The sequence below is a fragment of the Calonectris borealis genome, chromosome 3 (genome assembly GCF_964195595.1).
Source record: "Calonectris borealis chromosome 3, bCalBor7.hap1.2, whole genome shotgun sequence".
NCBI classification, from domain to species: domain Eukaryota; kingdom Metazoa; phylum Chordata; class Aves; order Procellariiformes; family Procellariidae; genus Calonectris; species Calonectris borealis.
The window spans coordinates 106,748,670-106,761,607 of record NC_134314.1 but is presented as its reverse complement, the minus strand read 5'-3'; the positions used below and the strand labels follow the sequence as shown (position 1 = coordinate 106,761,607).

The following is a 12,938-nucleotide window of genomic DNA, read 5'->3' as shown; positions in this document are numbered from 1 at the left end:
TTGATCTCATTTTTTAAAGTTTTTTTTTTGTTTTGAGATGATTCATGCTTTTTTGGAGTGTTGCAGGTTCGGACATGTTGTGAGTGTGGTTCTTAGGGGATAAAGGCCATTACTTTACTTTAGAAAGAGAACAGATGGAGGGGAGGGGAAAGGCAGGGCTTCTACCCCATGGATGAATGAGGAAACTGGTGCCCAGCGAGCTCGTGCTTTGCTGAAGACCCCAGCTGCACGAACTGCGCTGCTGGCAGCAGGGGCTCTCAGCTCCCTCCGCTACCTGGGACCTCTCAGGGTGGGCTGCAGGCAGCGAAGGGATGCACGGGATGTATAACACTTGTGTAGAAGGACCATTGCCTCCTGGCACCGGCAAGGGTACATAGTCACAGGGGAGGCGGAAAGGATCTCTAGCCTCCAGGATATGCTTGCTTCAGCTTTTTCAGTTGCTTTTGTCCCCCCGCGAGAGCACTAGAAACTTCCTTTCTCCCAAATGAAAGCTGAAGTCACCCATGATTTCATCAGGTGGGTGGCTTAATAATCCCATCCAGTGACATGAGACTTGCCATGATTTTATGCCTGCCGGCGGCACTACAGTTTGTTCAAGCCCACAAGCCAGCCCAGCTCCCTCGGCAGAGCTGCGTGGGGCGGGTGATGGGCGCGTGCGCCGAGGGCGCGGTGCCGCCTGCTGCAACGCCGGCACCCGGTCCTGCTCCGGGCTTTCGTGGGGGTCTCCTGTCAACGCGAGCGGCAGCCAGTTTGAGAGCTTGTGAGATTCAGGTGTGATTTGTTGCAAATTAGCGTGGCGGTGAGGCGGACAAGATCCTTAAGGGCGGTTTAACTTCCAGAAAGCAGCAGCTCTATGCCCTTGTGGGATGGACGCTCAGGCAGTGAGACTAATGTTTGTGTTTTACATTCTTGAAGAAGACTGGGAACTTTACAAGATGAAGAACTACTGCCTGTTTAGTGAATTTTCACTCCTCCCTCGATCTTAACTAAATCTCATTTTGTCAGAAAAGCTTTCCATTTATTTCATTAGACATATATATTTATATCCCACCTTTTATTCTTTTTTTATTTTCTCATTTAACTGTGCTTCATTGCTGGGTTGTATCAATCTTTTATTCTGAGGTTAATTTTAATTGCAAATGTAAAATAGTTTGAAGAACTGAGTCGAATAATTCACTCTCATAAATCAGGCAATAAATATGCATCGGGTAACTGAGCTGTTGCTGAATCATTCATACTCCACAACAGCACAAAGGCGTATGGGTGTTCGTAATGGCATGGTTTGACTGACAGGGATTTGGATGCTTATAAAGAGATTTGCCTTCTGTGCAGCTGCAGCCCTATGGAAACGAGTCCTCTAGTGGGCACTTGAAAAATTAACCGGTGTTGCTGCTTGGCAATGCAGGAAGCCTAATGAAGGAATGAATGAAAAAATTGCCCGATATTGGGAAAAAAAAAGAAAAGAAACAAAAAAAGAGAGACGGCAACATTTTCTTAAACTTTACCATTGAAAAAATATTTTAAAATGATTGCATGAGAAGTGGTAAACATCACCAAAATGCTCATTCAAGTGACTTTTGCAAAACTCTTTAAAGCACTTTTATTTAGGTTTTTTTTTTTCATTGAAATAATGAGATTGTTTTATGTATTACCATAAGTATCATTTTCTTGGGAGAGAAAAAGATTTGAATATTTATGAAGTACCTTCTGAATGCTCAGGAAAAAAAAATCTGTTGTGATTTCTTCTTCAAGGAGAAGGCATAAATATTTTATTGAAACGACTTTTTAATTTTTCAATCTTTTTCAAGAGATTTTTCAAGAGATTCAAACAATTTACAACCAAGAAACAAAGTCAGGCTTAGTGGTCTAAAAAGCATTGCAGGCACCACCTGCTTCTGGGCCGGAGATACCATGTGCCTTTCATTACTATCATTACTCATAGTTAGCACATCTTGTTAAGAGCGAAGCATAAAAGACCAAGCTTGCTGGCCCCTCTAACACAGAGGTGTGTACTGAAGCCACTGTGTGTTTTGCTTGTGTGTGGAAATGTGGGAGATACCTAGACAGTGTTTGATGGAGGTCTGAGGTGTCAGTTGTCTTCAGCTGCCTTGAAGAAATAATTTGTAATTAACATTTTCTTGTTGCTGCTACTGTGACAAATCTTTGCAAAATAGCCCATGGCAGCCTCTGCAGCGAGCTCCTCTCTGTGTGACCTGGTGGTGTATCACTCCACGCTTTCCTGTGGGATCAACAGTGTAATCCTGTGTTGCAAGAAGTGCTCCCTTGTGTAAGTATAAATCTGACAACTTTTGCGTAAACCTCCAGGTGACCCCGTGCCACCATTAGAGCATAGCTCCTGTCGCCAGCCCCTTGCTCAGCTTGCTGGTAGAAGGGGTGGCCAAAGACAGGAGTTATGCTACTGAAATCTGGTTCCGTATGGGTTTGTGCTGTATCTCCTTTCATCCTCTCCGGTGTCTAACTCCAGTGTTTCCCTCCCCAGGTCCTCCATCCCACAGCTGCTCTGTGCCTCCCACTCGCTGGGGTGCTCCCAGGAAACACCAGAGCCTGCTCCAGCAGGCAAGCCACGAAAACCCACCCTGTTCTGACCCAGTGTAAGATCCTGCTTCAACCCAGCTGGGTGCCTGGCCAAGGGCAGACCTCCTGGAGCTGTTCTTCTCCAAGCCATGCAGCCGCATCACTAACAGCTCTTTTCAAGGTAAGAGTTTCAAATGTTTTTATTTTCAAATGTGTTTGTTTTCAGACTTCTCTTGAAATGTGAGAAGAAGAGGCAGGGCCCCAAAAGGAGGTGTTCATGCACCAGTCAGGCAGACAGTGGCAATTTCATTCCCTTTTGCGTGGCTACACAGAAGGTCTGTGCTGATAAGCTGTGCTGCTCGTGAATTGTGCGTGTCCATGCTGCTGCTCCATGAAGCTTCGGTAGAGGGCATCCATCCTTAGATCTATATTGCAGCTTCCATGTATAACCTACAAATATTTTTATTCTCCAGATATGTTCTTGTGCTCTGTCATTGGAGGGTCTCCTCTTTACCTTGTGAGACTGAGTCTCTCTGATTTGGAGGCTAACATAGCAATGCTTTTACTTTTATATTCCCAAAACATAAGCTCTAGATGAAGATTAGCTTGTGTTGGGGGCAGGAAGAAAGAAGAAAAAAGAGGTGAAGAGGGGAAAGAAAGGTAATGCCTTGACACCAGCCTGAGGCTGAGTGATGACTTGGTGTCACTATGGAGTCTCGTGTTGCCTGGAATCATAAAACAATTTCAAAGAGGGAGGGGAGTAACATGGTTTTAAGTTGCAGTGAAACTGGTTCTGTCCTTGTCAGACAACAGAGAATTCCACTGTTAGGCATTGTGTATTAAATGCTTCAGAATAGAAATGTTTGAAGCTTTGACAACAGTTGTAACTTTCCTTGATGTCACATACTAAGCTATTATCTTGTGGCATTTTAGTTTGGATTTAAATCATGCCTGAACTAAAGGAGTGTGTCTTGTTCATGGTTTGCTTGACAAGAGTATGAAGCCACTGAAATGTAGGGCATTAGCTCTTTCTGGGTATTCATCATAGAATAAATGTTTGGATCACTTATTCACACCATTCTTGCATTAGATAAAAGTGTCTGTGGAAAACTACTTGTTTTGCAAAGAAATACTAAAATATTCCATCAAGCTTTGACTTCAACACACTGGTAAGGCTCATGAGTGCAGTTCCAGTGAGTGGTGCTGGTGGAGTTCCCCACTCACTTCTCTTTGTAGAGAAGATGCTTTTTAACAAAAAGTTGGGATTTCTTCTCTCCTAGTCTGTGGATTTTCCCAAGGCACAGTGGAAGCAAAGGGCTTTTCATGACTGTTTTGACTGTACTTCATGGGAACCATTTTTCCAAAGATTGTGCGGAATTCAGCTGCTCATAGAAATCCTATAAAAGGAGACTCCATGTCATGGAGAGCAAAATGTGTGTTCAGGCAGCAGTGAATCTTACAGCTGGGCAGGATTACAGCTGACCTCTTCTCTCTGTCTCTGATCAGGGGCATCTTGGTGATTCTTCCAAGTAGAACATGGCTTGCAGGTGGAGCAGGTTGTTGGTTTTGTAGAGGCTCCTTTGCTGTGTGTGAAGACCTTATTGTTTTGTCTGTATTTGGCTGTATGCGGTTGTTCTATTAATAAATGTGCAAATTCAGTAGGAACACTTTCATTTTCACTAGAAGGAACAGGGTCAGACTCTTGCAGAATTGAACCCATCTGTTGAAGCTGTCTGTGCGTAGCTCTGTTATTTTTCTTAGAAGTGAGCATCATTTGCAGAAATTAGTTCTGTATTTGGGACTCAGATTCAGGGAAACTAAAGCCTAATGCCCTGTCTTGGACAGGTAAAGGGAATATCTGTGAAGTTTACAATGCATTGCCTGCTTATCTTAAGACTTGCAAAATTTGACTTCTATACAATCTATTTTTGCAAACCTCTGTAGTATTAGTTGTCCTACTGTACTATGCAACCCTAAGTAATCAACATTAATATGTTAATTAATATAATGACATGTTTGCACTAAGGAATAGGGTATATAGGCTAATGATGCCCAATCTCTGTTCTTTGAACATTTGAGTTGTCTATAGTGTACAGGAAGTGAAAGCAATTTATGCAATTATGTAGATCATCTAAGCGATCAGACCTGACAGACCAATGGGTTTCAGGGGAGTGCTGTTACATGCCTCAGATGTAGTCTTAGGCAGGCAGTTGACTCCAGCAACCCAAAGAATCCATAGACCACCCCAAAATACATCACCCAAAGGGTTTCCTTGCTGTTTAGAGTTTTTATTGGGTTGTTGTTTTGGTTTGTTTGTTTTTTTTTTTTTTAATTATAGGTTATACCCTTGCAGTGAACTAGGAGTGCAATGCAACCTTGTCATTGGCAATTACAAAACTCTGTGCCCTGCCTTCTAAAATCATGTCAACAATATAAACATCAAATGCTGCCAAGGTTGTCATAACGTGGACCTGATGTGGGGATTTTGAAGCACTGGCTTTAAGTACAACAATCAGTTTAGTTCCACATTATTTTCTTTTAGAACTCTTGGCAAATATTCTCATTGAATAAGAGTGTTCATTTGCAAGGTTGAGGATGAAAAGCTGTAATGTATTTCTGAGCACAGGTGACAATCCAGTTTTTGAAGGGTTCACAGCACTCAGATGAATGGGGTATTGGAAGAACCAGATTTGAAAACAGCAGGCTGGAAGAGGAGCCATGTAGGTAGCTGAAAGAACTCCAGGAAACAGACTCAATTTGGGCTAAGTTTTAGCTGAGTAAGGCATGACTAATAGGATTTTTAACAAAGCATTCTTAGAGTCTGTTGAAAACATCTATTTCCCTTGAAGGAAATCAAACACTTGCAAGTTTTTCACTAATTCTAAAATAGAGCTCACTGCCTCACATTTAGCTTGTGTGATGGGAAACTGCGTGCAATTCATCTTGGAAACCTTGCTAGGATTTAATCATCAGTGAATTGAACTACTTGGGTCATTAAGCATTCTGCTGTTTTGCTATCTCAGTGTAAAACTGGGTGCCTGCTTTTCTTCTCAGCTGGGGTGAGAATGTTGGAGAGCAGAATACAGAATTGGAAAACTAGCATAGGTTGAATTACACTTGTGGAAGCTGTAAGTAATTTGGATAGGATGGCTGGAAGTGTTTACTGGGGGATCAGCAGTGTGGAGAGCGGGCATGGGTTGTAAATGCACAGGGGCAGGAGGATATTTTGGAATGTGGTAGTTCTTGAGCTGGAGAACAGGTGGAATTCATGCCATGGTGTTACATGACATTATCAAAAGTGTGTAACAGTCCCTCCCCCGCCCCCTTTGTGTTTTGGGGCCAGGCATAATGTAGAAGATGACTTTCACTGGTTGCAAGTGTCTTAGCAGGCTATTGATTAAGGGTGTGATTGTATTAGTTTACTTGGGGACAGACTTTTTAGTAGGGTCTGTAGTGAGAGGACAAGGGGGAATGGTTTTAAACTAAAAGAGGGTAGATTCAGACTAGATATAAGGAAGAAATTTTTTATGATGAGGGTGGTGAAACACTGGACCACATTGTCCAGAGAGGTGGTAGATGCCCCATCCCTGGAAACATTCAAGGTCAGGTTGGACGGGGCTCTGAGCAACCGGATCTAGTTGGAAGTTGTCCCTGCTCATTGCAGGGGGCTTGGACTAGGTGACCTTAAGGGTCCCTTCCAACCCAAACCATTCTATGGTTCTACTTAGGAACCTTTTTATTGAAAAAGGTGTTAATGAGCTTCTGTATAGTTAGCAGGTGCTGCTCAGAAGGTGGTAGTGCAGTTGATGATTGAGCAAAGGTGGTAATTTCTTCTTAGTCCCAGGGCTTATTTTTAGTCTTTGTGTAAGAATATAGATATTTTTCTCTCAAGTCTGCAAGTCTACCCACAACCACAATATAGTAACTCTCCGCCTATTGCCCACGGAGACCATTATTCTGCACTTATGCTTTGACAGAAGAGAGAAGCAGAGAGCATTCCCAGGTCACTTAAGAAACACTTCAGCTGCAGACACATAACTCTGTAAGGTGATGGGCATTTTGATGTTTATGGTGCTAAAGTGATTACATGTTGGTTTTTTTTACTGGTTTTGGCACAGTCTAAATACTATTATAAGTGTTAACAATACTGAATATTACTTGTAAAGTAGACCCTGGATCATGTGAGCTCTCTTTATGCATTTGGTTGGATATGATTGGTATGAGTAGACTTGTATTAGAGAGTGGGTTGCGTTTTTGTTGTAGAATCTGTTTGCTTGAGGTGACTGCAAGTATGTTTCTTGGAAGCAGTTTTATGTCTCTTTTCTCTTTCAACTTCTGGAAAGTTTTGTGCTACATAAGTTGCATAAGATGCCATGTACTTCAGTTATTTTGGGGAGATAACATCACCATCTTAGCTGACTTCCCGATACCTCCACATTTTACATGTGGAGGTTTGAAGGACAGCTGTGAATGCAACTGCTTCAAAGATTCAGCATGGAAATTCAAAACCAAATTTCTGTCCTAATAGATTTTAATGAACTATCTGCTATTTATTTAGTTTGATGTTGCCAAGTTAGCTTATTTTCTCAGCTGGAAGCATCTGAGAGGATGAAAATTGTTTTGAAGGAGGAGAATGGTTTGGAAGTTACACTTCTAAATACCTCTGTATGCGATTATGACTTTTTTTCAGTGATTTTCATCTGTAGTTAGAGTCATGAGGTGTAGGTACAGTAAAACACTTTAAGATTTCACATGGCTTTTTATTTTGAGTACTGCTGAGTTTGGTGTGTAGTGATAGGGATGATATGGACCTAAACAGAGCAGATGACTACATTGCTGGGGTGATACCTCAGGATCTTCACTGGTGTTAAGGTACATCACAGTGCTCCCCAGCATGGGTTTGTCAGAAAGCTTTGAGAACAGTTCGGGTCTTCCAGACTTCCAGCAGTTTAGCTGGGAACTCTCACTTGGTATTTCTGGTTTCACCCTCCAAAGGAGCAAACAGAATTTCTTCTAAGACCATACTAGGCTGACCTTGGCTTCTGGCAGTGCTTTAGGTTTGGGGTAGCTCTCCTCTGGAGTTCTCCGAGGAAATGGGATGAGAAAGGAGAAAAAAGGCTAATCACTTTACTTCTCATAGACAAAATAATATTTTTTTTTTGTAAACAAGAGATACTGGAAATTTCTATTCTTTAGAAAAATCTCAAATGGTTGAAGTTTTATTCCATATTGAAATTGGGTTGCCTTCAACATAAAGCATTTTCCAGTGAGTTCCAATGGGTTGTAAGCATAGAAGGGCTGGGAAAAGTTAGGTTGCATGTCATATGTGTTCATAAGACCGGTTTCTGCTGTTTTCTGTTAAACTACACTCTTCAAATGTTAAAATATATATCAAGAAAAGGAATGGTTTGCTACATGGTGATCATATTGATTTGCCAGGTATGATCACACTGGTCTTTTAAGTGGCAAGGTAACATAGATGTCCAGTTCACTGCTAATGCTTGTGTCTGTAGCATGACGTTACTCTGCATACTGCTCAACACGAGGCACATGCATTCCAAGAGACACATGATGATATTTTAATGGGGGGAAAAAGTTAATTGCCAATTGAAGTGTGAACATAGCTTTCCTAGAAATATGACTAGATGGAGTACAGTGCAGGAAACTGGGATATTTTGTATGTTTTTATAGGACAATTGGGTGCAGTTGTGACTAACATCAAGTTAAAGGTTCAGCCTTCTTGGCGTTTGCGTGGGAAGCTGTACGTGACTCCCTGTCTTCTATTGCTTCGGTTCTGCAGCTTCATCCACATAGCAGCTGAGCGATGTTATTCTGCACTGTTTAATATTGCCCATGTAACACAGAAAGGGCTTGTAACGCAGTCTTAGCAGAAGCAGGCTTTGGGTGTGCTTTAGTCAGGTGATGTATAGCATCTTTATTCATATCATGCCAGTATAAGTTGAGAGATGTGGTGCATAATCTAGTCTGCTATTGTTCTGAAGAAAAATTGTCACAATTTTTGTTGTCCCCATTTAAGGTAAAGAAATGTACAGTTTTGACTTGAGCAATAGGGAATAAATTTTGAACGTTAAGCATGGCATTCTATGGTGCAAAGAAAAAAAGGGGTAAAGAAAAAGTAATGAATTGTTAATGGGAGTGTGATGAATATTGAAACCTTATCTGGAAACTGGGAAAATTGCTTCTAGGAGATTCTTCTGTTGGGGTTTGGAGAAATCAGGTGTATAGTAAGAGTGTGTGTGTCTATATGTATATATATAAAAAAAATTTCCTCACAGTCTTGAGGGGAGGAAGTAGAAGAAAATCAAAGTGAAACAGAAATGGACAGAGTTGTTACAGAAACAAGAAATTTCCTATGCTGGTTTGTTCTGAGCAAGTGAAACGTATTTTCACACTTTTGTGTTGAGTTTGGAACAATTTTTATCTTCCTCACATTTTCATTTTTAAGTAGCTAATATTTGACATTATTTTGCTATTCATTTTATAAAATGTATATTTAAAGTATACTTCAGTAAAACTGGAAAAAATATACTTTTAAAGCATAGGTATACACGTAAAGTTTGTGTAAAGTGTAGGTGTTGAATATTTTATTCAGGTTGTTAGTTTTGTTCATGTATGAATGTGTATATACACATATGTAAAAGGTTAATGGATAGTCTGTATTTTCCAATATCGCACTGTACATTTTCAAGCATATTTTAAGGCTCAGCACGTCTCTCACATTCTGTCCCAAAGCCATAGAGACTCTTTGTCCAAGGAAGTGTATACATTTATGGAGGGTGTGAAGTTTTTTACAATTTCCTTGGCAACCTAACAATATTTACACCACCACAATTTTCTTATGCAATAAACATTTGCTGTTCAGCTGGCTAGGGCATACTGCTCTTCTCTTCCTTTGAGCTGTGTGACTGGATTATCCCAGATAACCTTTTTGAATTGTCATTTACTGGGCATATGCATGGACAAAGGACCCGTTTGGTCTGTAATTTTTTTGTTTTGTTTGCAAATGCAAACAAGAATTCTTTGTGGAAATGCAAGCAAGAATTCTTTGTGGTCCCACAAAAACTGTCAGGGGTCCTTATAGGAAACAGAAGATTTCCCTGGCAAAATATTAATTCTGTGGCTTTTCTTGCTGCTATTTCATATTTACTACAAGAAGTCTTCCCGAGTCCTTTGAAGTCTTTTTCCTCACTTGCTGAGCGCTGCTTCAGGTCTTCATTCACACAGTTTTTCTGCTTTCAGAGTGAACTCTTTAAAATCCAGAAGATGTTGGCATTTGTACCTGAGTACATAATCAAAGGATACATTCAAATAGATGGAGGAGGGCATTCTTCAGCTCGCACAAGGAGAGTGGATTCAGAAGAGCCTTTCAGGAGTGGGTGCACCAAGGCTGTAAAGGTTTCTCTTCCACCTTACTCAGGATCCAGGCTGGATAACCAGCAGGAGTCACCTTCCTCCTCTGCAGGATGGTACTTCTATTTCTAGTCCCCAGTGGAAACTGGAGACACTATGCAGGCCTGAAAATATAAATAAATAATAATTAAAAAAAAAAGAGGGAATATTATTCTTACAAAAAAGATTGATTTAGAAATTGGAAAATTACTAGGCAGTGGAGAACTTACTTTTGAGTTTCCTAACAGCTAACCCTCCTCCTCTGGCCTGGGAGTGCTGTTTATTTTATTTTAAATGGTTAAGGTAAGCCTGTGCTGTAATGTAGCTAACAGCTCCAGAAGTTCGTGCTTCTGCTGTGGGTGTTGGTTTGTCCCCGTGTCAATACGTATTATGACTACATAGTATCAACACGGCCTGAATTTTTCTACCCCTTTTCTTCATGATCACCTTATGCTCTGAAGGAAACAGCAGTAAATTATACTTTCTGGAGGGCAAACGTTTCATTATCTGAGACACACAAACGGTAAGGACTACCTCAGCTGGCAGAGGAATGATAATGGGGATTGCAGGAGGCTACATAAATGTAAATATCAAACAACATTCGTAAATAGAAGAGCGGGCGGTAACATTTGTCAACGCCAAACGGTCGAAACCGAGTGGCCGCAGGAGGGCACCAGAACCTCAGTAATGGAGATGCGCTGCTGCCTCCATCCTCATGGGCTGACAAAGCTCTGTGCATGCCACACGTTTGAAAAGCAAATCTGGCAATAACATTAGGTAGTCAGAGGGGTAAACATGTCCCACAGTCATAATAGTAGATGAACTCAAATTTGACTCGCTTCTGCTCTTACTTCCATGGGTCATTCTTTAATTATCTATACTGTGTCCACCCAGATTAGACTGTAAGGTCCTTGGGGTAGGGACTTGTCTAAACGATGTATTGCTATGCACACCTATGACACTGTGCAAATAATTAACTGTTGTAATTATTGTGCTTGTAAAGCACCCTCACTTGACATTGCTACTGGGCAGTTACTATCAACTGAATGTGACTGTGTCAACCAGACTAGGACCTTGAAGCTGAAACTGGAGGAGGCAAAGCCCTCATTCGCTAACATGTTCTGTTGCTTTTAAGTCTTTGTAGAAAGAAACCAAAATTTTACCCATTAAACTTTTCCTTAAATGCTTCCTGGGTGAGAATGACCTAACAGCCTGGGGACCAGTGCTTCCCCATGGCGAGCATCTGGGAGAACCAGGTTCTAGCGCATGCTCCACTAAATATTAAAACCACTTCTATTTGAGATAGAAGGAAATGCATTAGCAAGAGCTGTTGTGAGACCTTGGCAAGTTTTTAATCTATTTCACCCTCTTCCAAGGTGCTCATCAGTAGAAGATAAGGTTTCTAGGGGTCATGGCCTCCCACAGATGCTGACCTCCCTCAATGTGCTGTCATGATGCTCAGTGTGTTGAATTGGATATATTGGCTCTTGGGAGAGAGTCCAAATCAGAAACTGTGGGCAATCCCTGTCTCGCCTGGCTCTAGGAGAGCTGCCTGGGATGTTCTCCATCCCTTTTCTTGGCTCCCAAAGTGATGGAGTCCCTTGAGTATACCCTGACCTTACCAGAGCTATATGCTTGCTGCTAGACAGAGTTAACACATGAGGAACAAATGCTTTTTTTTCACAGACAGGAGCAGGTAAAAAGATCACAAAGCCTTAAGGAAGGAGGGTAGAGCAGTCAAAAAGCACTACCAAAGCTCTGCTCCTACTACCTGAGCTTTTGGGGTACACTTGGGAGTTCTTCAGTACATTTCCTTCCCAGTACTCCTGGAAGCTCTGCAGAGGAGCCAGCCCGTGTGCAAAGGTGTTATTTTGCAGAACAGGAGTCCTGAGCTCTTGCAGAGGGGTAACGGGGGACTGCTGGTTAGTAAAGGTGGCTGTCAACAGAGGAAATGTGAAAAAGTAACTTTATACCTAGAACATGTAGAGATCAAACAGGATTAACATTGCAGAAAACCAGCACAGGCGTGTGTGTGCATGAAGCTTCATCCCATGGTTTCAGGGAAAGGGTGGTGGTTGCTGCAGAAAGCACACTGGTGCCAGCAGGAGCCGGCCTGGCTGTGTCAGGGCTGCAGTTAAGCTTGAAGCCAGTACCTAGAGCAGTGGTCAAGCTACTCAGCTGGAAGGGGCAATCTGGGGCTGCTGGCCACTGCTGCCTGGGCTATTTCCTTTCTTTATCTCCAGGGGCCAGTGCAACACCTCAACAGCCTCCTAAAAGGAGGAAACAGCTCAGGTCGCCCTCTTCCCAGCTGAGCACCTCAATTGCTTAACTACAGGGTGGGGCTCCTTTCACTTCTTTCCCTCATGTGTTTTACCTTCTTGGCTATCCACTGAGGTACCTTCAAGAGGGGGAACGGGCTAGGATCTCATCTGGTTTGCTCACTGCTTGGTTCTGAGGTGCAGCGTGGGGGGGGTGGTGGTGCCACGGATTCACACCCCTCTTGGGCTGAAGAGGCCCTAGGCATATGCATTGGTGCCTGTCACCGCATGGGGCTTGACATGGGCATTTTCTGCACCACAGGTCTGGTGCAGACAGAGGGGTCTGTTCTGGCACCAAGGAGACTGTGCCCTACGCTTCAGATATGGACTCAGATGCTACATCTCATCAGTTGTCCTGCAACTACATTACACTGTACTGACAATTTCGGGCTGAAGAGGTCGTGTGTATACATAATTTTGATTCAAAAAGGGCAGTGAGCCTGTTGTTGCAAATTCATACCAAATAGGCTTTGTCACATGGATGCGCTTTAGCTTTTCAGCTCTCCTGGGAAGCAGGCTGGTGTTACTCCCATTTTAAAAATGAGGGCTAATTGACTTTCTCCTAAGGGCTACAGCAGATCACAGCTATGCAGAGAAGAGAGCTGTGTGCTGTCCTCAGGCTGGGCTGCCCTGTTTTGTCGTCCTCTCTGTGTCAAGGCCAGAGCCCAAGCTCTG

At 42.4% G+C, this 12,938-nt stretch overlaps 1 long non-coding RNA gene across 1 annotated transcript; it reads left to right on the top strand.

Annotated features, from left to right (window-relative positions):
* Positions 1–2,203: 2,203 nt before the first annotated feature.
* On the top strand, positions 2,204–10,379 carry LOC142080897 (uncharacterized). Its single transcript, XR_012673156.1, has 3 exons — positions 2,204–2,287; positions 2,501–2,716; positions 9,796–10,379. It is a non-coding gene; the product is annotated as an uncharacterized LOC142080897 (long non-coding RNA).
* Positions 10,380–12,938: the final 2,559 nt, after the last annotated feature.